Source organism: Pseudophryne corroboree, chromosome 4 (assembly GCF_028390025.1).
Source record: "Pseudophryne corroboree isolate aPseCor3 chromosome 4, aPseCor3.hap2, whole genome shotgun sequence".
NCBI classification, from domain to species: Eukaryota; Metazoa; Chordata; class Amphibia; order Anura; family Myobatrachidae; genus Pseudophryne; species Pseudophryne corroboree.
In genome coordinates this window covers 61,546,347-61,570,783 of record NC_086447.1, presented here as the reverse complement: position 1 = coordinate 61,570,783, position 24,437 = coordinate 61,546,347, and the positions used below count along the sequence as shown (strand labels likewise).

General features: G+C 46.0%; 1 protein-coding gene across 2 annotated transcripts in view; it reads left to right on the top strand.

Annotated features, from left to right (window-relative positions):
* The window catches only part of FAM167A (family with sequence similarity 167 member A), a 66,570-nt gene that overhangs the window by 8,704 nt on the left and 33,429 nt on the right, over positions 1 to 24,437 (top strand). The window contains exon 1 of one of the 2 annotated variants that reach the window (XM_063915094.1): positions 4,487 to 4,569. The exons of the other annotated variant lie outside the window; for it this stretch is intronic. The gene's annotated coding sequence lies outside the window, so the exon portion shown is untranslated. Of the gene's footprint in view, positions 1 to 4,486; positions 4,570 to 24,437 lie in introns of those variants that run through there. 2 annotated transcript variants of the gene reach the window in all.

Genomic DNA, 24,437 nt, shown 5'->3' with positions numbered 1-24,437 from the left:
TGGGTGCATTCTCCAGCCTGCAGGTGCCAGCTCTCTTTATAGATGTTCCATAGGATTCAGATCAGGGCTCATAGAGGCCACTTCAGAAGACTCCAATGTTTTGTTCTTATCCATTCTTCGTGCTTCTAGCTGTGTGTTGGGTCATTATCCTGATGAAGGAACCATGACCTGAGACAGAGCTTTCTACCACTGGGCAGTATGTTTGGCTGTAGAATGCCTAAATAGTCCCTAGATGTCATTATGCCTGGCATAGATTCAAGGCAGCCTTTGACAAATGCAGCAAAGTAGTCCCAAAATATAACCGAGCATCCTCCATGTGTCATAGTAGGTATGGTGGTCTTTTCTCCATGTGTCATAGTAGGTATGGTGGTCTTTTCTTTTACAGCTCCACTTTTGCATCAGTATACATAGAGCTAATGTGGTCAAAAAAGGAAAAATAATCAGAGACCCAAGGTGCAATAACACTACTGCAGCTAACACGACAAAAGGTGGGCCACCTCACCCACATAAGCAAACATATAAACCAGAAAAAAGTCGAAATAAAGCGCTCAGTGCAATTCCATTAAAATATACTTAAAGTTCATAAATGTCCATGTAGGAAAATCAACTTCGTAGGTCAATCTTGCTGCTGAAATGTAGATCGGAACTTCTGCTTCACAAGTTGGCTCAAGACAATATAAAATAAAAGCAGAAATAACAGATCATGGTGCAGTATGTCCTTATGGAATACGAGGTTGATGTTATATCTGGTAACAGTAGATTCTCTATGCGATAAATGGCGTACCCCACTCACAAGAGAAATGGTAAAACTCCGCTCATAAAGGTATCTTTAACTCTATCATAACACACGGGTCGTGACAAGGAATGCGTACCATTATTACTCACTCTGGAATTAGCGTAGATCCTCACGTAGCGGTATCTTTTCTCGTCACTCCGAAAAATGAAATGTACTGGTGGCAATGAATTATAGTAAAAACTTTTTTATTATTATTAAAAAACAGGGGACCACAAATGACTCAAGGTGGAACATGTGATAACTGGTGAGCCGTCGTCCGAAAACGGCAACTGCCAGCTAGTTCTAAAAACACAAAATTCCAGCCTCAAGAGGACAAGTGTGCATAATATCCTCCTGTATAACTTAGGAATAAGTTATACAGGAGGATATTATGCACACTTGTCCTCTTGAGGCTGGAATTTTGTGTTTTTAGAACTAGCTGGCAGTTGCCGTTTTCGGCCGACGGCTCACCAGTTATCACATGTTCCACCTTGAGTCATTTGTGGTCCCCTGTTTTTTAATAATAATAAAAAAGTTTTTACTATAATTCATTGCCACCAGTACATTTCATTTTTCGGAGTGACGAGAAAAGATACCGCTACGTGAGGATCTACGCTAATTCCAGAGTGAGTAATGGTACGCATTCCTTGTCACGACCCGTGTGTTATGATAGAGTTAAAGATACCTTTATGAGCGGAGTTTTACCATTTCTCTTGTGAGTGGGGTACGCCATTTATCGCATAGAGAATCTACTGTTACCAGATATAACATCAACCTCGTATTCCATAAGGACATACTGCACCATGATCTGTTATTTCTGCTTTTATTTTAAATTGTCTTGAGCCAACTTGTGAAGCAGAAGTTCCGATCTACATTTCAGCAGCAAGATTGACCTACGAAGTTGATTTTCCTACATGGACATTTATGAACTTTAAGTATATTTTAATGGAATTGCACTGAGCGCTTTATTTCGACTTTTTTCTGGTTTATAGAGCTAATGTGACTTGCCATATAACTCCAGTTTTGACTCATCTGTCCTACGGACATCCTCCCAGAAGCATTGTGTCAATATGCATTTAGCAACTTCTAGTCTGGCTTTTTTGTCACTCAGAAAGCTTTGGATGCTGCAATCAGACACTGACATATCTTGACCTTGGAGTTCAGTCTGTATTGGCTTGGAAGGTTTCCTTGTTTTTTGTATTACCATTCTCACTGCCCTGCTTAATCTGAGGTTGACTTTCCTCTTGCAGCAGCATCCAGAGAGGTTGGCTACAATCCCATGGACTTTAAACTACATTACTTAATAATTTTTGAAGCTGTAGTCATAGGAACATTAAGCTATTTGGACATGGTCTTATAGCCCTTTGCCTTAATGGTCTAGTCTATTGTCATTTGTGGCCTTCTTTCCCCCGTTACCCCCGCCCCCCCCCCGGCGCCGCACAGGGAGATGACGGGCGCCCGCTGAGATTGTGTTACCAGCGGGCGCCCGTCTCCCTGCACAGCGGCAGTCGGAGGCAGGAGCTCAGTACTGAGCTCCGGCTTCCGGCGCTGTCACTGTGCGCCGTGCGCTATAGGAGAGACGTCAGTCATGACGTCTCTCTCATAGTGCTGACTGAGGAGCGGACGCCCAGGGAGGAGGAGGACTGCAGCGGCCTGGAAGCGGGAACGGGGCTCGGTAAGTATGTTTTTTTTCTTCCTTAATGCAGCGGGGGCATCTACATGGGGCAAACTACGGGGGACAATACTACTGGGGGGGCATCAACAAGGGGCATTACTACTGGTGGGGGCATTATAACTGGGAGGCATCTACTGGGGGCATCACTACTGAGGGGTCATCTATTGGGGGCAGCTACTGGGGGACATTTGTACTGGGGGCCATCTACTGGGGGCATTACTACAGGGGGGTCATCTATTGGGGCAAACTCGTAGGGGGCATTATTACTGGGGGGTCATCTATTGGGGGCATTATTACTGGGGGGCATCTACTGGGGGCATTACTACTGGGGGGTCATCTATTGGGGGCAGCTACTGGGGGACATTTATACTGGGGGCATTATTACTGGGGGGCATCTACTGGGGGCATTACTACTGGGGGGTCATCTATTGGGGGCATTACTACTGGGGGCAAACTACTGGAGGACATTATTACTGGGGGGCATCTACAGGGGGCAAACTGCTGGGGGACATTATTACTGGGGGGCATCTACTGGGGGCAAACTGCTGGGGGACATTATTACTGGGGGGCATCTACTGGGGGCAAACTACTGGGGGACATTATTACTGGGGGGCATCTACTAGGGGCAAACTGCTGGGGGACATTATTACTGGGTGGCATCTACTGGGGGCAAACTACTGGGGGACTATTACTGGGGGCCAACTACAAAGGTGCTAACTACTGGCGGCGTAACTACAGGGGCATTACTACTGGCGGCGTAACTACAGGGGCATTACTACTGGCGGCGTAACTACAGGGGCATTACTACTGGCGGCTTAACTACAGGGGCATTACTACTTGGGGGCTTGACTACTTGGGGGCCAAACTAATGGGGGCTTAACTACAGGGGCCAAACTACTGGGGGCATTACTACTGAAGGCTAAGCTACAAGGGGGCATAACTACAGGGGCTAAACTACAATGGGGCAAACTACAGGGGGGCATTACTACTGGTGGCTAAACTACTGGGGGCATTACCACTGGGAGGCTAAACTAAAGGGGGGGGGTAAACTACTGGGGTCATAACTGCAGGGGAATTACCACTGGGGGCATAATGACTGGGGGCATTACTACAGGCAACATTACTCCTGGGGGCAATACGGGCATTGCAAAAGGGGCACCACTACTATGGGGTCTATATAAGGGGCACTACCAGTACAGTGGACATTGCATAATGAGCGCAACAACTGTGGGCATTGTATAAGAAGCGCCACCTCACATGCACTGAAGCCGCATGCAAATGTACTTGCCCCTTCCATGGTGCCCCCCCTATCATTTTCTTCTGGATCCGCCCCTGGTTGCTGTGCCCCTTAGTGTGAATCTTAGCCACTGCCTCCCTTCTCTGACTGGCCCTTTAAAGTAATTTTTCCCACAGTAGACCCAGTGGCCCATAGACCAGTGGTTCTCAAAGTGTGTGCTGTGGCACCCCGGGGTGCCTCAGGGCACTTGCAGGGGTACCTTGGGTTGGTGGTCCAGGACCAATTCAAATTATTTATGGTCAATGTAATAGTCAAAACCAGTGCTGGTGGCTGCCAGTCATACAATATATGGCCAAACAGAAGCAAATCTTGTCCCTCACCACACAACTGACCCTAACAATGACATATAAACACAATTTCATTAATTTAATGTCTTTTTTTCTAAATTTCTCAATAAGAAACTTTTGGCCTAGGGGTGCCATGAAAAAAATTCTGATACTCTACAGCCTACAGTCTAACTTTTTATTCATTAGGATCCTTTATATCCGCTTAATTGGACCTAGAGAACACAGTATTCCACATGTATTCTACAATACATACATATATCTATCCCAAAGTACTTATCAGCCCTTGTCTGTTGTGTGACTAATACATAGCTCAGCACCCTCCCAACACTGAATGCATGGACTGAACTGTCTCTGGCTAATTTGTGTTACTGAAAAGCAATTTAGCCATTGGCAGAATGCGAGAGGAGAGTCTGAGAGCCGGGTGGGCGTGGCCGGGCAGGGTAGACGGCACGAGGGGTTGTCAGACACTCGGAGGAGGACAGGCTGCTGTTCTCAGTCAGTGTGGTGGTGACGGCAGGAGAGAGGGCAGCGACAGGTAAGGGCTCAGGTTCTTCTGTCCATAGTGCAATAGCCTGCTGGCTGCTGCTGCATTCCGGGCTTCCCTGCTTGGGATCAGGTGTGCACAGGGAACGTTCTGTCTACAGTGTTACTGTATTCTAGCAGCAGAATCTACGTGTCAGCAAATGAATGAGCACAGTCTGCAACAATGTAACATGCATTTACTGCTGGAGTCTGTGTTCATCTCGGTTCTTGTTGTTATTATTATTATTATTATTATTATTATTATTACTATATATTTATTTGTTTGTTATTATTTGCAAATGACTTTATTGCCTATTGGGAAATCTAGTTAGAATACTGTGACATGAACGCATGACATGTAATAAAAGTCAGTACAGAACTTCATGTCCTCTGGTGGAGTTATTGCCTAAGTGACTGTATTAACTGTTTGATGTCCAGAATCCTGGGACACTCCTAAGGGACAGTGATGTCTCCTGGGCTGATGTGCACCAGTGAGACTCTGCCACTTTATCCGCAGCTATCTATCTATCTATCTATCTATCTATCTATCTATCTATCTATCTATCTATATCTGTCTGTCGTGCTGGTCTGTCTGTCTCTAGTTATATATACAGTGTAAAGTGCCACGGAATAAGCTGCCACTATAAATGTTAATGTCAAATATTGTGTGGATCGGTACCCAGTCTCTAGGTCAACAGTAACCAGGTCGACCACTATTGGTTGACTGTAAGTAGCTCGACAGGGTTTCTAGGTCGACAGGGTCTCTACGTCGACATGTTCTAGGTCGACAGGTCAAAAGGTCGACATGAGTTTTGAACTTTTTTCTTTTTTTGAACTTTTTCATACTTAACAATTCACACGGACTATGATTGGGAATAGTAACCTGCACGAAGCATGGAGAGCGAAGCGAGCCATGCGAGGGGACATGGTGCACTAATTGGGGTTCCTGCACTAATTGGGGTACGGAGAAAACAACACCAAAAAAACATAAAAAACTCATGTTGACCTGTTGACCTAGTTACTGTGGACCCCTCATACCACACCCGTGTAGATAGATAGATAGATAGATAGATAGATAGATAGATAGATAACAAGCATAGGATTTGTTGGCAAAAAATACATAATAGCCACAATAGACAGTAAAGTCCTGGAAATCTTTATTTCTTTTCTGTATTTATACCATTCTTGGGGCGGGATGTATTAATGCAAAAATGTGGCCAAAAGCCCGCTTACGGGCTTTGGACACATTCCCAATATGTACTAAGCCCCGTATGCCGAGAGTTCTGTGCGGATCGGATCCCTCCCAGCAATCCCCGCTGCTCCTGCAGAGGTACACCCGGGACCGAGACCCAGAAGTGCAGCCATCGCAAAGGACAGCTCTTATTGCGGAGAGCTGTCCTGTGCAATACTAATCGCATATGTTAGTACATACAGTATGTGATTAGTATCAGTGCGGTAAGTGGCGGGATGTGCTGCAACTGATGTACCGCAGGCTGATTTTTTTTTATACAATAGTGTCCACTTTTGTATTTTTACAGCATATCTATCTAATCTATCTATCTATCTATCTATCTATCTATCTATCTATCTATATATCTATTTATCTGTCTGTCTGTCTGTCTGTCTGTCACCAAAGTGGATAGAGATTTGGAGAGCCAAACTCCTTTGTTTGTGCAGCGGAGTTTGAGTCTCCAAAACGTTGCTGTCACTGAGCCCTCTGTTCAGATAAGTCAGTCTTAAGTCCCTATAAGTGCTTTCCTTGTTCTTGTGTGTATACACAGAGAGAGAGAGAGAGAGAGAGAGAGAGAGAGAGAGAGGTGAGCTGAGCAGGTGATCACTCTGTTCAGCTGTTACATCAATTTCGGGTGCCAGCGCAGTCAGTAATATATGCTGTAAAGCGTTTGTTTGATAATACAATGTGCTTATTATTACGCTTAAAGGGCAGATCTGTGCCTGCAGACGTCTGTGCCCGCGGGTGTCTGTGCTTCTGTGCCCGCGGGTGTCTGTGCTTCTGTGCCCGCGGGTGTCGTGCATCTGTGCCTGCGGAGGCTTGTGCCCGCGGATGTAAACAGCCTTATAACAGCAATGTGCACTACAGGATGCAGTTCTGGACAGGGCTTGGGGTTTATACGTTCTCCCCGTGTTCCCATTGATTTTTTGTGGTGCCCAATGGCAGTTGTATAATCCTTATATAGAAGAAGGGGAAAAGCTGTGGCTTTAGCACAGGTGAGGAGATTGCATTGCGCAGGGCTATTTGCAGAACAGAGCAGCAGAAACCCTGATTTAGTGAGTGTGGCTATGCTGAATGGTTACTGTGGGGGACATCCCAAAAGGGAGATCCGGGAATGGGTACAGAGACATATTGCAGTCCTGGGTACTAGATAGGGCAATGGGCACACAGGTGGTGTGTGGCCGCCCCCACTCTGATAAAAAGTGTTACTATCAACACTATGCGCACCCTGCACCGATAGAGAGTGGGGGGTGGGGGGCAATCTTCAGAGCCGGCCCTAACCAATATGATGCCCATGGCAAGATTTTGGCTGGTGCCCCCTAGCACCGCCGCTAGTTCTGCAGGAGGTGCCTGGCATGAGTCAGCTGCAAGCTCTGCTAACGTCGGGTGCCTTTTGTTTGTGATAATGCATCATATTATTTGCATTGCTATGTGGCTAGGATGCACAAGCAGCTTCTGCTGATTAAAATGATATGCGGCATGCCTATATTCTGTGTGCGACTGTGGCTGTATCTGCATATGAAATGCTACATTACAGTGATTTCCAGAAATACAGTGCAACATAGCATTTCGTATGCAGATACAGCTGCAGTCACACACAGAATATAGGCATGCCACATATCATTTTAATCAGCAGAAGCTGCTGTTGCCCCTAAGCATTCCAAATGCCCTAGGCATTTGCCTAGTTTGCCTATGCCTAAGGCCGGCTCTGGCAATCTTCCTCCACCATGAGTGGTCCATGCCCCACAGACAAGACCATATTACCAGCTCACCCCTCAGCATCCCTGGTTCCAGGGAGCAGACAGTCTCCCGGCCATTAAGGAACAATAGGCAGAATATATCATGAACATGTAGAATATGTTCATCATTTAAAGCCGCACAGCCACCTGCCACCTAGCTGATATCTGTAGTCAGTGACTGATAAGCAGGAACGGTCCCAGGATAAGGAGAAGTGCAGCTGTCAGTACACACAGAACGCAGCAACGATTAGCTCTGGCTCACCCTGCCCCGATTACACCTCAGTACCCTAAAAATACACCTGCAGGTTACAGAGCATCCACCTCTCTTGCATTGCGCGTGCCTGTGCGGAGAAATTAGATTGTAAGCTCCGCTAGGCCAGGTGCTGAGACGGGATAAACAGTATTTTTATCCTTTTGCATACAATGTATCGTATTCGATCCCAGTCATGGCTGCGGGTTCCAAAAAATCCTTGTGGCAGCCCTGACAATCTCCGGATCCGATCCGATGCGCCCGGGACCGCGGATCGGAATCGGAAGTAAAACACATACTCTTCACACGATTTAATAGCCCGATGGGGCGAAATCGTGTGAAAATAGGGTCACATCGTATAAGTGTATGGGCACTTCTAGGAGTATACGTACAAAGCCTTGGAGAAAGATAAAGCGGATAAAGTACCAGCCAGCAAGCTCCTGTCATTTTTCAAACACACCCTGTAACGTGGCAGTTAGGAGCCGACTGGCTGATACTTTATCTCTCTCCACTTTATCTCCAAGGGTTAGTACATATGGGGGGTAATACAGTTAGGTGAGGGTTTGGGTTAGTACAGATGGAGCCTCGCTGATCTACCGTCTCTGCTGCACCTAGGTGCACCAAGGCTTATTAGCATAAACCCTTCATCTATTGTTCTCAGCTGCAATACAATACATAGAGAATAATACAGCGGGGGATTAAGTCATTACAGCAGGGGATTAAATCCAACAGCCCTGGCTCAGTTATTCCTATTAAAGGGATAGATGAGCAGGGCTCCATCTGTATGTTCTGCATTGCGAATTACACTTGCAGTTGAATTCCGATCTTGTATTTCGTTCTCAGAGTTAATTTGCCTGTTTTTGTCCACATCCCCCTGAGCAGGTGAAAAAGTAGGGGAAATCTTTATATTAAGGTTAAAATGTCAGGACATGTCTCGGAATCCTGTGGGTTTTTTTTAAATGCACAAATCAACCATTTGATACCTTTTGAAAGGTACAGTACTTCCCTTGTGTCCACTATCAATCTTCTATATGATTCTGCTAACAAAGTTGTCATTTTTTGGGGTCTAGGAAGGTCTCACCGGTTTTTCATGCTATTTTCCCATTTCTCTTGTTGGACAAAATTCACAAGAGTCGTGCGAATTGTCATTTCTTATTGAATTGTGCAAATCTTGGTTGCCGCACTAAGGCAAAGTGTGCGAAGTGTGCAAGCTTAATGCTTTTTGAAAACTCGCACCTAATTGAGGGCCTTATTCAGACCTGATCACAAAAGCAAAATCTTTCTCTAATGGGCAAAACCATGTGCACTGCAGGTGGGGCAGAAGTAACATGTGTGGAGAGAGTTAGATTTGGGTGGGTTATTTTGTTTCTGTGCAGGGTAAATACTGTCTGCTTTATTTTTACACTGCAATTTAGATTTCAGTTTGACCACACCCCACCCAAATCTAACTCCCTCTGCACATGTTACATCTGTCCCACCTGCACTGCACATGGGCCCTCATTCCGAGTTGTTCGCTCGGTAAAAATCTTCGCATCGCAGCGATTTTCCGCCTAGTGCGCATGCACAATGTCCGCACTGCGACAGCGCCAAGTAAATTTGCTATGAAGTTAGGATTTTTACTCACGGCTTTTTCTTTGTTCTGGTGATCGGAGTGTGATTGACAGGAAATGGGTGTTTCTGGGCGGAAACAGGCCGTTTTATGGGCGTGTGGGAAAAAACGCTACCGTTTCCGGAAAAAACGCAGGAGTGGCTGGAGAAACGGGGGAGTGTCTGGGCGAACGCTGGGTGTGTTTGTGACGTCAAACCAGGAACGACAAGCAGTGAAATGATCGCAGATGCCGAGTAAGTCTGAAGCTACTCTGAAACTGCTAAGAAGTTTGTAATCGCAAAATTGCGAATACGTCGTTCGCAATTTTATGATGCTAAGATTCACTCCCAGTAGGCGGCGGCTTAGCGTGAGCAACTCTGCTAAAATCGCCTTGCGAGCGAACAACTCGGAATGACCTCCATGGTTTTGCCCATTAGAGAAAAATGTTGCTGTTACGATCAAGTCTGAATTAGGCCCTGAATTCCCTCCATAGACCCCTAAGTTAGTGTTACATAACTAGCCCCGCCCCTGTATATAAACCCACCAATCCAGACTGTGTATTTTTACAAAGCAAGTTTGCAAATCTGTCACTCACTCTCTGCCTGCTTACTTAAACTAGAAGGGAGTATTCCCACGCGTGGGTGTCCACGACACCTGTAGAGGTGAAATAGAACCTGTGGCGAGGACAGCTCATCACCAAGCCCGCAGCGTGTCGAGTGCAGCCAGCCACACGGGGGCTCCGTAACACAGGCCCAACCCTGAAAATTGATGGCTTTAGTGCCTCGTGCCTCAATGAATGATGTTGCTATTTCAAAGTGGACTTCAGTCTAATGAGTGTAGCCTACAGAACGGCTGCCCCCACTGTCTTCCAGTGGTGTCTCCACTTTCAGGCTGGAACCTGTTGCTAATATTTAATGAAGGAATTTGGGGCATCCCTTTGCTCCGACACCGAGGCTGGTCCCTGATTTTACGAGAGTTTCTCACAGTCCGGAGTATAATGCTGCAATGTTCTGTGCTGCTGGGATATTATTTACATGTTAATAGCCACAACGAACACACTATAGACATGGCATATAAGATGTGGGCTCAGTGTATAGCCCAGAGGGTAAGGACAATAATAAAGCCACACAAATACAGCTGTGGGCCTGAGATGCTTCATGTCGCTATGAATACATAGGGAATTTCTGCCTGCTATTCTGTGCTTTTGTGAGTGCGGCATTGAGAGACAAAAAACCCCGCTAGGGCTTAAATTGCTGTTTCAGTTTTTCCCAGGCGAGTAAAGATGTGAGAATGCAGCATGCCAGCTGTATAGGGACGTGATGACAATGTGCTCTCTGTATACTGACGGAGTATATTATCACTTACGTGGCCTCGTGCCGGATCTGGGGGGTCATTCCGAGTTGATCGCACGCTGCCGATTTTCGCAGTGAAGCGATCAGGTAAAAAAAAAACCTGCAAAACTGCGCATGCGTATGCACCGCAACACGCACACGCGTCGTACGGGTACAAACAGCATCGTTGCTGTGCAATGCTTCCAGCCACGATTCCATTCGCACAGCCGATCGCAAGGAGACTGACAGGAAGAGGGCGATTGGGGGTGTCAACTGACCGTTTTCTGGGAGTGGCAGGGAAAACGCAGGCGCTAGAATCATCGCACAGGATAAGTAACTACAGGGCTGGTCTTGTTTTGCACAAAATGTTTTTGTAGCGCTCGGCTGCACATCCGATCGCACACTTGCAAAGTGCAAAATACACTCCCCCGTGGGCGTTTGCACGGCTGCTAGAAGTAGCTAGCGAGCGATCAACTCAGAATGAGGGCCCTGGTGCGGTACTTATAGTAAACGGAGGAGATTTGGGATCTATTCAGCTCTGTGACACGAGTCCCTTCTCTGTAACATTTAACACTGCCCCGTCTGTATACCCTGCAGTCTGGGCTATGATTGCTGTATAGGGAAACAAGGCTCAGAATTCCAGAGCCGCACAATAGCATAAGTGTTATGTTCATGTTATTTCTTTCTTTACATTTGGTTTATGGATGCATATTTATTTAAGAGGAATATTTAAAAGCCTCTAAAAAATGACATTATAACCTGGCTCAGTAAGTATATCACAAGGGAGATTGCAGTGCACTAACATCAGTCCCGAGCAGCGATGAGCAGCCTCCGACTTTAAGGGCTGCAGGCCTCCAACCTGTACGTAGACAGCGCTTTACCTGTGAGTAGGCGGGGCTTAATGATGGGAATAGGCCGTCCCTGTCCACGCCACCTGCATCTCCTCTCCAGGTTACTCCCAGAGAAGAGATAATACTAGTAGACAAGTATGGACTCATCTGTATTACTAAATCAAGAATTAAAATATGGCTCTAAAAGGACCTACACGCCGTTCATCCTGCACATACCCCCAGCACTTGCTCCAAACTTCCAATATTCCATTCAGACTTACCAGTAACTCTAAAAATGCCCCACATGTCCTCGGACCTCCACTTGACACAAAATGACCCATCTGCCCCCAGACCCTCTAAAGCCCTAAGATCATAGTTTCCTCCAATTTTTGTGGTTGTCTCCTGGACTCCTGGAAGAACAGGTCACCATCCCACATCCCGCCTACTACCTAGTGAGAATGGTGGGTAGAACCTGCTCCTCTGTATGATGCATAATGACATCAGCACATATTTGCACCAGCCCTCGGGTCACCGCAGTGGCGGAACTCCTGCAAAATATATGCAGATTTATCAGGTGTAGATGTGTCTCTCTGGGAGCCCGCAACTATACAGAATACGTGAGCTTGGCCTAAGTTAGACAACGCTTCTTTCCCTCTTCCTGTCTCTCCAGCTGTAAGCCGCGCAAATATCAGATTCGAGCATGAGTCAGCCCCAAAGTGTCCAGATAAAAACACATAAATGTTTTTTTTTTTTGCTGTTGCAAGAAGTCCGCTTTGTTTAGTGATGGTTAGTACAGGGTCAAACTAGGATCCCCCTCCCCTCCATTGATGTCTCTGCAGCAGCCTGTGCCCCACCTCCTGGTCTCTCTACAGCAGTCTGCCCCCCCCCCCCCCCCCGCATTATTGCAGCAACCTGTGTCTCTCCCCCCTATATCTCTGCAGCAGCAGCCTGTGTTTCTGTTACCCTCCTCTTCCCCCCTAGTTGCGGCCCTGGTTAGTAGCTTTTTACCATGTTACATTGGGTACCGGACACTAGGGGCAGTGTGCCACTGGTGTGTGTGTGTGGGGGGCTAATTACTATAATGGCGCCTCCTTTAAGAAATTGGGTCAGCAGCTTACAGAGATAACATACCAACCAATCATCTCCTATCTGCCATGTTACAGATTGTGTTTGAAAAATGACAGGAGCTGATTGGTTGATACTTTGGGGGACATTTACTAAGCAGTGATAAGAGCGGAGAAGTGAGCTAGTGGAGAAGTTGCCCCATCAACCTATCAGAAGCTCTGTATCATTTTATAGTATGCAAATTATAGATGTTACTTCAGTGCTGATTGGTTGCCATGGGCAACTTCTCCACTGGCTCACTTCTTCGTTCTTACCACTGCTTAGTAAATGTCCCCCTTTATCTCTCTCCAAGCTTTGATACATCTTTCTTTATATAGCCTACCTATGGGAGTAATTCCAAGTTGATCACAGCAGCAAAGTTTTTAGCAGTTGGGCAAAACCATGTGCACTGCAGGGGGGGCAGATATAACATGTGCAGAGAGAGAGTAGATTTGGGTGTGGTGAGTTCAATCTGCAATCTAAATTGCAGTGTATAAATAAAGCAGCCAGTATTTACCCTGCACAGAAACAAAATAACCCACCCAAATCTAACTCTCTCTGCAAATGTTATATCTGTCCCCCCTGCAGTGCACATGGTTTTGCCCAACTGCTAAAAAATTTCCTGCTGCGATCAACTTGGAATTACCCCCTATGTTCTAAATAACATACGTCCTCCTAATGGGCTGCTGAATATTTGTAAAAATAAAGAAAACATTAATTTATTAGAAATGGGGGATACAGCAAGCAGTAGATTATACAGTACACTGAATTAAGCAAAGAATGATTTGTAGTTACTGTACATGGCTCCCACATCACAGTGCAGACAGAGAGAGCCCTGTCTGACTGACTGTCACACTACATGTAAACACATGATAATGCAATTATCCTTTTGTAGCATGTAGGCCAATATTCCTTTCAACTTCTTGTATTTTGATAACTGTCAGTCAATGTGATTTCATAGGATTAAAACCCTGTAATTTTCCTGATTAAACTAACAACTTAATCACCTCAGAGATCAATGGCTTATCATCTCACTGCAGGAAATCTACCAACCGAGAGAATAAGACGGCAACACCTCAGAAATATAACACACACATTGCAATATCCGTGGCTCAGTAGATAAACCCGGACACAGAAGTGTTATATACAGAGGCAGAACTCTGGGAGGCAACGGAGTCATCTGCCGCCGGGCTCCTGCTCTGAAGGGGGCACCTCTCCTCCCATTCTGTGACACCATTGAATTAAGTTAATTGATAGCTGTCGCTGTCTTTTCAGTGGCCGACTTCCTCACTGCTCCCTGCACCTTACAAATCACACCCTCTTTATTATACTGAATATTAGTGATGAGCGGGTTCGGTTCCTCAGAATCCGAACCCCCCCGAACTTCAGCCTTTTTACACGGGTCCGAGGCAGGTTCGAACCTTCCCGCCTTGCTCGGCTAACCCGAGCGCGCCCGAACGTCATCATCCCGCTGTCGGATTCTCGCGAGGCTCGGATCCTATCGCGAGACTCGGATTCTATATAAGGAGCCGCGCGTCGCCGCCATTTTCACACGTGCATTGAGATTGATAGGGAGAGGACGTGGCTGGCGTCCTCTCCGTTTATAGAGAAGAGAATAGAGAGTTAGAGACACTATTTAGTATTTACTAATTTTGGGGAGCATATTAGGAGGACTGGAGTACTACTACTTGCTGATAGTGTGACCATTGACCACCAGTTTAATTAATCCGTTCTCTGCCTGAAAACAAACGATACACAGTGTGACACAGTCACATACCATATCTGTGCTCAGCCTCAGTGTGCTGCATCATCATATGTAATACTGTATATCTGACTGTGCTGAGTGCTCACTGCTCACACAGCTTAATTGTGGGGGAGACTGGGGAGCAGTTAGAGCAGGAGTACAATATATTTTAAGTACAGAGCACACTTTTGCTGCCAGAGTGCCACACTGCCAGTGTGACTGACCAGTGACCACACTGACCACCAGTATATTGTGATTGTCTGCTTAGGACGGAGTACTACTTGCTGATAGTGTGACCAGTGACCAGTGACCACCACCAGTTTAATTAATCCGTTCTCTGCCTGAAAAAAAAAACGATACACAGTGTGACACAGTCACATACCATATCTGTGCTCAGCCCAGTGTGCTGCATCATATGTAATACTGTATATCATTATCTGACTGTGCTGAGTGCTCACTGCTCACACAGCTTAATTGTGGGGGAGACTGGGGAGCAGTTATAGCAGGAGTACATATTTTAAGTACAGTGCACACTTTTGCTGCCAGAGTGCCACTGCCAGTGTGACTGACCAGTGACCACTGACCACCAGTATATTGTGATTGTCTGCTGACCACCAGTATATTGTGATTGTCTGCCTGAAAAAGTTAAACACTCGTCGTGTGGTGTTTTTATAAACGCATTCTGCAGACAGTGTCCAGCAGGTCCGTCATTACATAATATATATACCTGTCCGGCTGCAGTACTAGTGTGATATATATATATATTTTAATTTTATCTCATTATCATCCAGTCTATATTAGCAGCAGACACAGTACGGTAGTCCACGGCTGTAGCTACCTCTGTGTCGGCAGTCGCTCGTCCATCTATAATTGTATACCACCTACCCGTGGTTTTTTTTTCTATCTTCTTGATACTAGTAGCTTACTTTAGGAGTCTGCAGTGCTGACAGACAGTGTCCAGCAGGTCCGTCATTACATAATATATATACCTGTCCGGCTGCAGTACTAGTGTGATATATATATATATATTTTATTTTTATCTCATTATCATCCAGTCTATATTAGCAGCAGAAACAGTACGGTAGTCCACGGCTGTAGCTACCTCTGTGTCGGCAGTCGCTCGTCCATCCATAATTGTATACCACCTACCCGTGGTTTTTTTGTCTATCTTCTTGATACTAGTAGCTTACTGTAGGAGTCTGCAGTGCTGACAGACAGTGTCCAGCAGGTCCGTCATTACATAATATATATACCTGTCCGGCTGCAGTACTAGTGTGATATATATATATATATATTTTATTTTTATCTCATTATCATCCAGTCTATATTAGCAGCAGACACAGTACGGTAGTCCACGGCTGTAGCTACCTCTGTGTCGGCAGTCGCTCGTCCATCCATAATTGTATACCACCTACCCGTGGTTTTTTTTTCTATCTTCTTGATACTAGTAGCTTACTTTAGGAGTCTGCAGTGCTGACAGACAGTGTCCAGCAGGTCCGTCATTACATAATATATATACCTGTCCGGCTGCAGTACTAGTGTGATATATATATATATATTTTAATTTTATCTCATTATCATCCAGTCTATATTAGCAGCAGACACAGTACGGTAGTCCACGGCTGTAGCTACCTCTGTGTCGGCAGTCGCTCGTCCATCCATAATTGTATACCACCTACCCGTGGTTTTTTTTTCTATCTTCTTGATACTAGTAGCTTACTTTAGGAGTCTGCAGTGCTGACAGACAGTGTCCAGCAGGTCCGTCATTACATAATATATATACCTGTCCGGCTGCAGTACTAGTGTGATATATATATATATTTTATTTTTATCTCATTATCATCCAGTCTATATTAGCAGCAGACACAGTACGGTAGTCCACGGCTGTAGCTACCTCTGTGTCGGCAGTCGCTTGTCCATCCATAAGTATACTAGTATCCATCCATCTCCATTGTTTACCTGAGGTGCCTTTTAGTTGTGCCTATTAAAATATGGAGAACAAAAATGTTGAGGTTCCAAAAATAGGGAAAGATCAAGATCGACTTCCACCTCGTGCTGAAGCTGCTGCCACTAGTCATGGCCGAGACGATGAAATTCCATCAACGTCGTCTGCCAAGGCCGATGCCCAATGTCATAGTACAGAGCATGTAAAATCCAAAACACCAAATATCAGTAAAAAAAGGACTCAAAAATCTAAAATAAAATTGTCGGAGGAGAAGCGTAAACTTGCCAATATGCCATTTACCACACGGAGTGGCAAGGAACGGCTGAGGCCATGGCCTATGTTCATGGCTAGTGGTTCAGCTTCACATGAGGATGGAAGCACTCAGCCTCTCGCTAGAAAAATGAAAAGACTCAAGCTGGCAAAAGCACAGCAAAGAACTGTGCATTCTTCGAAATCCCAAATCCACAAGGAGAGTCCAATTGTGTCGGTTGCGATGCCTGACCTTCCCAACACTGGACGTGAAGAGCATGCGCCTTCCACCATTTGCACGCCCCCTGCAAGTGCTGGAAGGAGCACCCGCAGTCCAGTTCCTGATAGTCAGATTGAAGATGTCAGTGTTGAAGTACACCAGGATGAGGAGGATATGGGTGTTGCTGGCGCTGGGGAGGAAATTGACAAGGAGGATTCTGATGGTGAGGTGGTTTGTTTAAGTCAGGCACCCGGGGAGACACCTGTTGTCCGTGGGAGGAATAGGGCCATTGACATGCCTGGTGAAAATACCAAAAAAATCAGCTCTTTGGTGTGGAAGTATTTCAACAGAAATGCGGACAACATTTGTCAAGCCGTGGGTTGCCTTTGTCAAGCTGTAATAAGTAGGGGTAAGGACGTTAACCACCTCGGAACATCCTCCCTTATATGTCACCTGCAGCGCATTCATAATAAGTCAGTGACAAGTTCAAAAACTTTGGGCGACAGCGGAAGCAGTCCACTGACCAGTAAATCCCTTCCTCTTGTAACCAAGCTCACGCAAACCACCCCACCAACTCCCTCAGTGTCAATTTCCTCCTTCCCCAGGAATGCCAATAGTCCTGCAGGCCATGTCACTGGCAATTCTGACAAGTCCTCTCCTGCCTGGGATTCCTCCGATGCATCCTTGCGTGTAACGCCTACTGCTGCTGGCGCTGCTGTTGTTGCTGCTGGGAGTCGATGGTCATCCCAGAGGGGAAGTCGTAAGACCACTTTTACTACTTCCACCAAGCAATTGACTGTCCAACAGTCCTTTGCGAGGAAGATGAAATATCACAGCAGTCATCCTGCTGCAAAGCGGATAACTGAGGCCTTGGCATCCTTGGTGGTGAGAAACGTGGTTCCGGTATCCATCATTACTGCAGAGCCAACTAGAGACTTGTTGGAGGTACTGTGTCCCTGGTACCAAATACCATCTAGGTTCCATTTCTCTAGGCAGGCGATACCGAAAATGTACACAGACCTCAGAAAAAGAGTCACCAGTGTCCTAAAAAATGCAGCTGTACCCAATGTCCACTTAACCACGGACATGTGGACAAGTGGAGCAGGGCAGGGTCAGGACTATATGACTGTGACAGCCCACTGGGTAGATGTATGGACTCCCGCCGCAAGAACAGCAGCGGCGGCACCAGTAGCAGCATCTCGCAAACGCCAACTCTTTCCTAGGCAGGCTACGCTTTGTATCACCGGTTTCCAGAATACGCACACAGCTGAAAACCTGTTACGGCAACTGAGGAAGATCATCGCGGAATGGCTTACCCCAATTGGACTCTCCTGTGGATTTGTGGCATCAGACAACGCCAGCAATATTGTGTGTGCATTAAATATGGGCAAATTCCAGCACGTCCCATGTTTTGCACATACCTTGAATTTGGTGGTGCAGAATTATTTAAAAAACGAGAGGGGCGTGCAAGAGATGCTGTCGGTGGCCAGAAGAATTGCGGGACACTTTCGGCGTACAGGCACCACGTACAGAAGACTGGAGCACCACCAAAAACGCCTGAACCTGCCCTGCCATCATCTGAAGCAAGAAGTGGTAACGAGGTGGAATTCAACCCTATATATGCTTCAGAGGTTGGAGGAGCAGCAAAAGGCCATTCAAGCCTATACAATTGAGCACGATATAGGAGGTGGAATGCACCTGTCTCAAGCGCAGTGGAGAATGATTTCAACGTTGTGCAAGGTTCTGCTGCCCTTTGAACTTGCCACACGTGAAGTCAGTTCAGACACTGCCAGCCTGAGTCAGGTCATTCCCCTCATCAGGCTTTTGCAGAAGAAGCTGGAGACATTGAAGGAGGAGCTAAGACAGAGCGATTCCGCTAGGCATGTGGGACTTGTGGATGGAGCCCTTAATTCGCTTAACAAGGATTCACGGGTGGTCAATCTGTTGAAATCAGAGCACTACATTTTGGCCACCGTGCTCGATCCTAGATTTAAAACCTACCTTGGATCTCTCTTTCCGGCAGACACAAGTCTGCTGGGGTTCAAAGACCTGCTGGTGAGAAAATTGTCAAGTCAAGCGGAACGCGACCTGTCAACATCTCCTCCTTCACATTCTCCCGCAACTGGGGGTGCGAGGAAAAGGCTCAGAATTCCGAGCCCACCCGCTGGCGGTGATGCAGGGCAGTCTGGAGCGACTGCTGATGCTGACATCTGGTCCGGACTGAAGGACCTGCCAACGATTACGGACATGTCGTCTACTGGCACTGCATATGATTCTCTCCCCATTGAAAGAATGGTGGAGGATTATATGAGTGACCGCATCCAAGTAGGCACGTCAGACAGTCCGTACTTATACTGGCAGGAAAAAGAGGCAATTTGGAGGCCCTTGCACAAACTGGCTTTATTCTACCTAAGTTGCCCTCCCACAAGTGTGTACTCCGAAAGAGTGTTTAGTGCCGCCGCTCACCTTGTCAGCAATCGGCGTACGAGGTTACTTCCAGAAAATGTGGAGAAGATGATGTTCATTAAAATGAATTATAATCAATTCCTCCGTGGAGACATTGACCAGCAGCAATTGCCTCCACAAAGTACACAGGGAGCTGAGATGGTGGATTCCAGTGGGGACGAATTGATAATCTGTGAGGAGGGGGATGTACACGGTGATATATCGGAGGATGATGATGAGGTGGACATCTTGCCTCTGTAGAGCCAGTTTGTGCAAGGAGAGATTAATTGCTTCTTTTTTGGTGGGGGTCCAAACCAACCCGTCATTTCAGTCACAGTCGTGTGGCAGACCCTGTCACTGAAATGATGGGTTGGTTAAAGTGTGCATGTCCTGTTTATACAACATAAGGGTGGGTGGGAGGGCCCAAGGACAATTCCATCTTGCACCTCTTTTTTCTTTAATTTTTCTTTGCGTCATATGCTGTTTGGGGAGTATTTTTTTGAAGGGCCATCCTGCGTGACACTGCAGTGCCACTCCTAGATGGGCCAGGTGTTTGTGTCGGCCACTTGGGTCGTTGAGCTTAGTCACACAGCTACCTCATTGCGCCTCTTTTTTTCTTTGCGTCATGTGCTGTTTGGGGAGTGTTTTTTGGAAGGGCCATCCTGCGTGACACTGCAGTGCCACTCCTAGATGGGCCAGGTGTTTGTGTCGGCCACTAGGGTCGCTTAGCTTACTCACACAGCTACCTCATTGCGCCTCTTTTTTTCTTTGCGTCATGTGCTGTTTGGGGAGTGTTTTTTGGAAGGGCCATCCTGCGTGACACTGCAGTGCCACTCCTAGATGGGCCAGGTGTTTGTGTCGGCCACTAGGGTCGCTTAGCTTACTCACACAGCTACCTCATTGCGCCTCTTTTTTTCTTTGCGTCATGTGCTGTTTGGGGAGTGTTTTTTGGAAGGGCCATCCTGCGTGACACTGCAGTGACACTCCTAGATGGGCCAGGTGTTTGTGTCGGCCACTAGGGTCGCTTAGCTTACTCACACAGCTACCTCATTGCGCCTCTTTTTTTCTTTGCGTCATGTGCTGTTTGGGGAGTGTTTTTTGGAAGGGCCATCCTGCGTGACACTGCAGTGCCACTCCTAGATGGGCCAGGTGTTTGTGTCGGCCACTAGGGTCGCTTATCTTACTCACACAGCTACCTCATTGCGCCTCTTTTTTTCTTTGCGTCATGTGCTGTTTGGGGAGTGTTTTTTGGAAGGGCCATCCTGCGTGACACTGCAGTGCCACTCCTAGATGGGCCAGGTGTTTGTGTTGGCCACTAGGGTCGCTTAGCTTACTCACACAGCTACCTCATTGCGCCTCTTTTTTTCTTTGCGTCATGTGCTGTTTGGGGAGTGTTTTTTGGAAGGGCCATCCTGCGTGACACTGCAGTGCCACTCCTAGATGGGCCAGGTGTTTGTGTCGGCCACTAGGGTCGCTTAGCTTACTCACACAGCTACCTCATTGCGCCTCTTTTTTTCTTTGCGTCATGTGCTGTTTGGGGAGTGTTTTTTGGAAGGGCCATCCTGCGTGACACTGCAGTGACACTCCTAGATGGGCCAGGTGTTTGTGTCGGCCACTAGGGTCGCTTAGCTTACTCACACAGCTACCTCATTGCGCCTCTTTTTTTCTTTGCGTCATGTGCTGTTTGGGGAGTGTTTTTTGGAAGGGCCATCCTGCGTGACACTGCAGTGACACTCCTAGATGGGCCAGGTGTTTGTGTCGGCCACTTGGGTCGCTGAGCTTAGTCATCCAGCGACCTCGGTGCAAATTTTAGGACTACAAATAATATTGTGAGGTGTGAGGTGTTCAGAATAGACTGAAAATGAGTGGAAATTATGGTTTTTGAGGTTAATAATACTTTGGGATCAAAATGACCCCCAAATTCTATGATTTAAGCTGTTTTTTAGGGTTTTTTAAAAAAAACACCCGAATCCAAAACACACCCGAATCCGACAAAAAAAATTCGGTGAGGTTTTGCCAAAACGCGGTCGAACCCAAAACACGGCCGCGGAACCGAACCCAAAACCAAAACACAAAACCCGAAAAATTTCAAGTGCACATCTCTACTGAATATACACCTTTTACAAGTATCACACCGAGGATTAGAAACCACAACCTATTACACTGGAAGCAGACACCTTACTGATGAAGCTGTTTGCTCCTGTATAGGAAATATGAAAATTTTAACTATATGAAGATACTTCTCTGACAATTACACATAACTTCATATAGTTAGAATTCTCATGCTTCCTCTACAGGAGCAAGTAACTCCATCAGTAAAGTGTCTGCTGTTAGTGTAACAAGTCATGGGTTCTAATCCTGGGTATGACTGCTAAGAAATGTGTGATTTAAAAAAAAAAGACAATTAAATGTATAAATACAGTACAGGTTGAGTATCCCATATCCAAATATTCCGAAATACGGAATATTCCGAAATACGGACTTTTTTGAGTGAGATAGTGAAACCTTTGTTTTCTGATGGCTCAATGTACACAAACTTTGTTTAATACACAAAGTTATTAAAAATATTGTATTAAATGACCTTCAGGCTGTGTGTATAATGTGTATATGAAACATAAATGAATTGTGTGAATGTAGACACACTTTGTTTAATGCACAAAGTTATAAAAAATATTGGCTAAAATTACCTCCAGGCTGTGTGTATAAGGTGTATATGTAACATAAATACATTCTGTGCTTAGATTTAGGTCCCATCACCATGATATCTCATTATGGTATGCAATTATTCCAAAATACGGAAAAATCCCATATCCAAAATACCTCTGGTCCCAAGCATTTTGGATAAGGGAGACTCAACCTGTATATAATTTTTTTTCAGAACACTCCACACACACACACACACACACACACACACACACACACACACACACACACACACACACACACACACACGCACTCATATACACACGCACACATACATACATATATTTTTCATAATATAGGAAATAGGGGGGCACCAATATTTATCTTGCCTCCGGGCAACTGTGACGAATTTACGCCACTTGTTATATATTATATAAAGTACACTTTAATGTATTATATCCTGTGCCTATGCATCAGTGATGCGTTAAAGAAGCAGCACCACAGTGTCGGCAGTTATGATGATGACATTGAACACGTCGGCATCTGCAGAATGGAGGTTAAGGTTAGGTGCTAAGAGTTAGGTTACAGGAGGGGAAATTAGGGTTAGGCACTAAGGGGTTAGAGGTTAGGATTAGCAATACTCACTGCCGGAAGTTCAGTAGGATGTCTCGGAAGCCATCCTGATGTCGGCATCACAGCCAGACCTGGAAAACACTGCTTTAGCCATCAGGCCACCAAGAATGTTTTGTCAACATTCTAATCATGACGACATTTCATCAGTGTCAACATGATGAATGCCGAAATGGTCAATGTCAACTTGCTGCATGTCAGCATTATGATTGTGTCATCATTCTCATGTTGACAGACTATACCACACCCCCATATAGTAGAGATGTGAATTGACAAATACAGCACGCAGTGGCATTATGTTGAATCAGCAGTGGAGCGGAATGTATCGGCAGAGCTTCCCACGTCTGCTAAACGTCCCATTCTGCCGCAGAACTCAGTTTGTGTGGAATTCCGCTGTCACTTTGGTCAACTCTAGTTGTTGGGGTCCCGGTGGTCAGGATTCCAACGCCGGAATCCCGACAGCCAACAGTCCCTCCAGCCGGAATCCCGGCAAAACTTCACCGGGCACCAGACTGCGAATGCTGCCGCAGCAGCGTTCCGGTCTGAATTAGGCCCTTAGGGGTACATTTACTAAGCAGTGATAAGAGCGGAGAAGTGAGCCAGTGGAGAAATTTCCCCATCAACCAATCAGCAGCTCTATAATTTTATAGTATGCAAATTATAGATGTTACTTCAGTGCTGATTGGTTGATGGGTAAATTTCTCCACTGGCTCACTTCTGCACTCTTATCACTGCTTAGTAAATGTTCCCCTAGTCATGAAGAAAGGGATTTTCTTCTCCATACTTCTGGTAACTGAGCCTGATTGTGTAGTGTAACTGCTGAGTACCGGGAAGTATATTTCATTATTGCACGAGTTTCCATAGCAACCTGACAAAAGTCTCGGTGCTCCTGACCACTGTATGCCCCAAAGGGAATTGGTGAGGTGAAACCTGCTGCATGTACGTACAGAGGGATATAGATCAGGGATACAGCTGTTACTGCCAGGCCGTACTATAGTATAGTATACTATAGTATTTCGTTTAGAAATTTCTCACCGCAAACAGATATTTCGCCATCGAGCGATGTATAATTGTGTGCTGCAAGTTATGTGTTATTGACGTCCCACAGGCGCAGAAGTCGATCAATATTTAATCCGTGACACTTTCTTTAGTTGATGAGCAAATGGGACTTTAGGTAAAAATAAAAAATAAACAGTTTCTTGTATTATAACTTGGTGTTTTTGCCTTTATGGACTTTTATGCTTTTTGTCGTAAACGTGTCACAAGGGGGTCGGAAACAATGGATTTAGGGGGTCATTCCGAGTTGTTCGCTCGTTATTTTTTTTTCGCAACGGAGCGATTAGTCGCTACTGCGCATGCGCAATGTCCGCAGTGCGACTGCGCCAAGTAAATTTGCTAAGCAGTTAGGAATTTTACTCACGGCATTACGAGGTTTTTTCTTCGTTCTAGTGATCGTAATGTGATTGACAGGAAGTGGGTGTTTCTGGGCGGAAACAGGCCGTTTTATGGGTGTGTGCGAAAAAACGCTACCGTTTCTGGGAAAAACGCGGGAGTGGCTGGAGAAACGGGGGAGTGTCTGGGCGAACGCTGGGTGTGTTTGTGACGTCAAACCAGGAATGACAAGCACTGAACTGATCGCACTGGCAGAGTAAGTCTCGAGCTACTCAGAAACTGCACAGAGAAGTATTTTCGCAATATTGCGAATCTTTCGTTCGCAATTTTGATAAGCTAAGATTCACTCCCAGTAGGCGGCGGCTTAGCGTGTGCAATGCTGCTAAAAGCAGCTTGCGAGCGAACAACTCGGAATGACCCCCTTAGTGTATGGCAGACGTATTGTCATTGGGGGTCATTCCGAGTTGTTCGCTCGCAAGCTGCTTTTAGCAGCTTTGCACACGCTAAGCTTCCGCCTACTGGGAGTGAATCTTAGCTTAT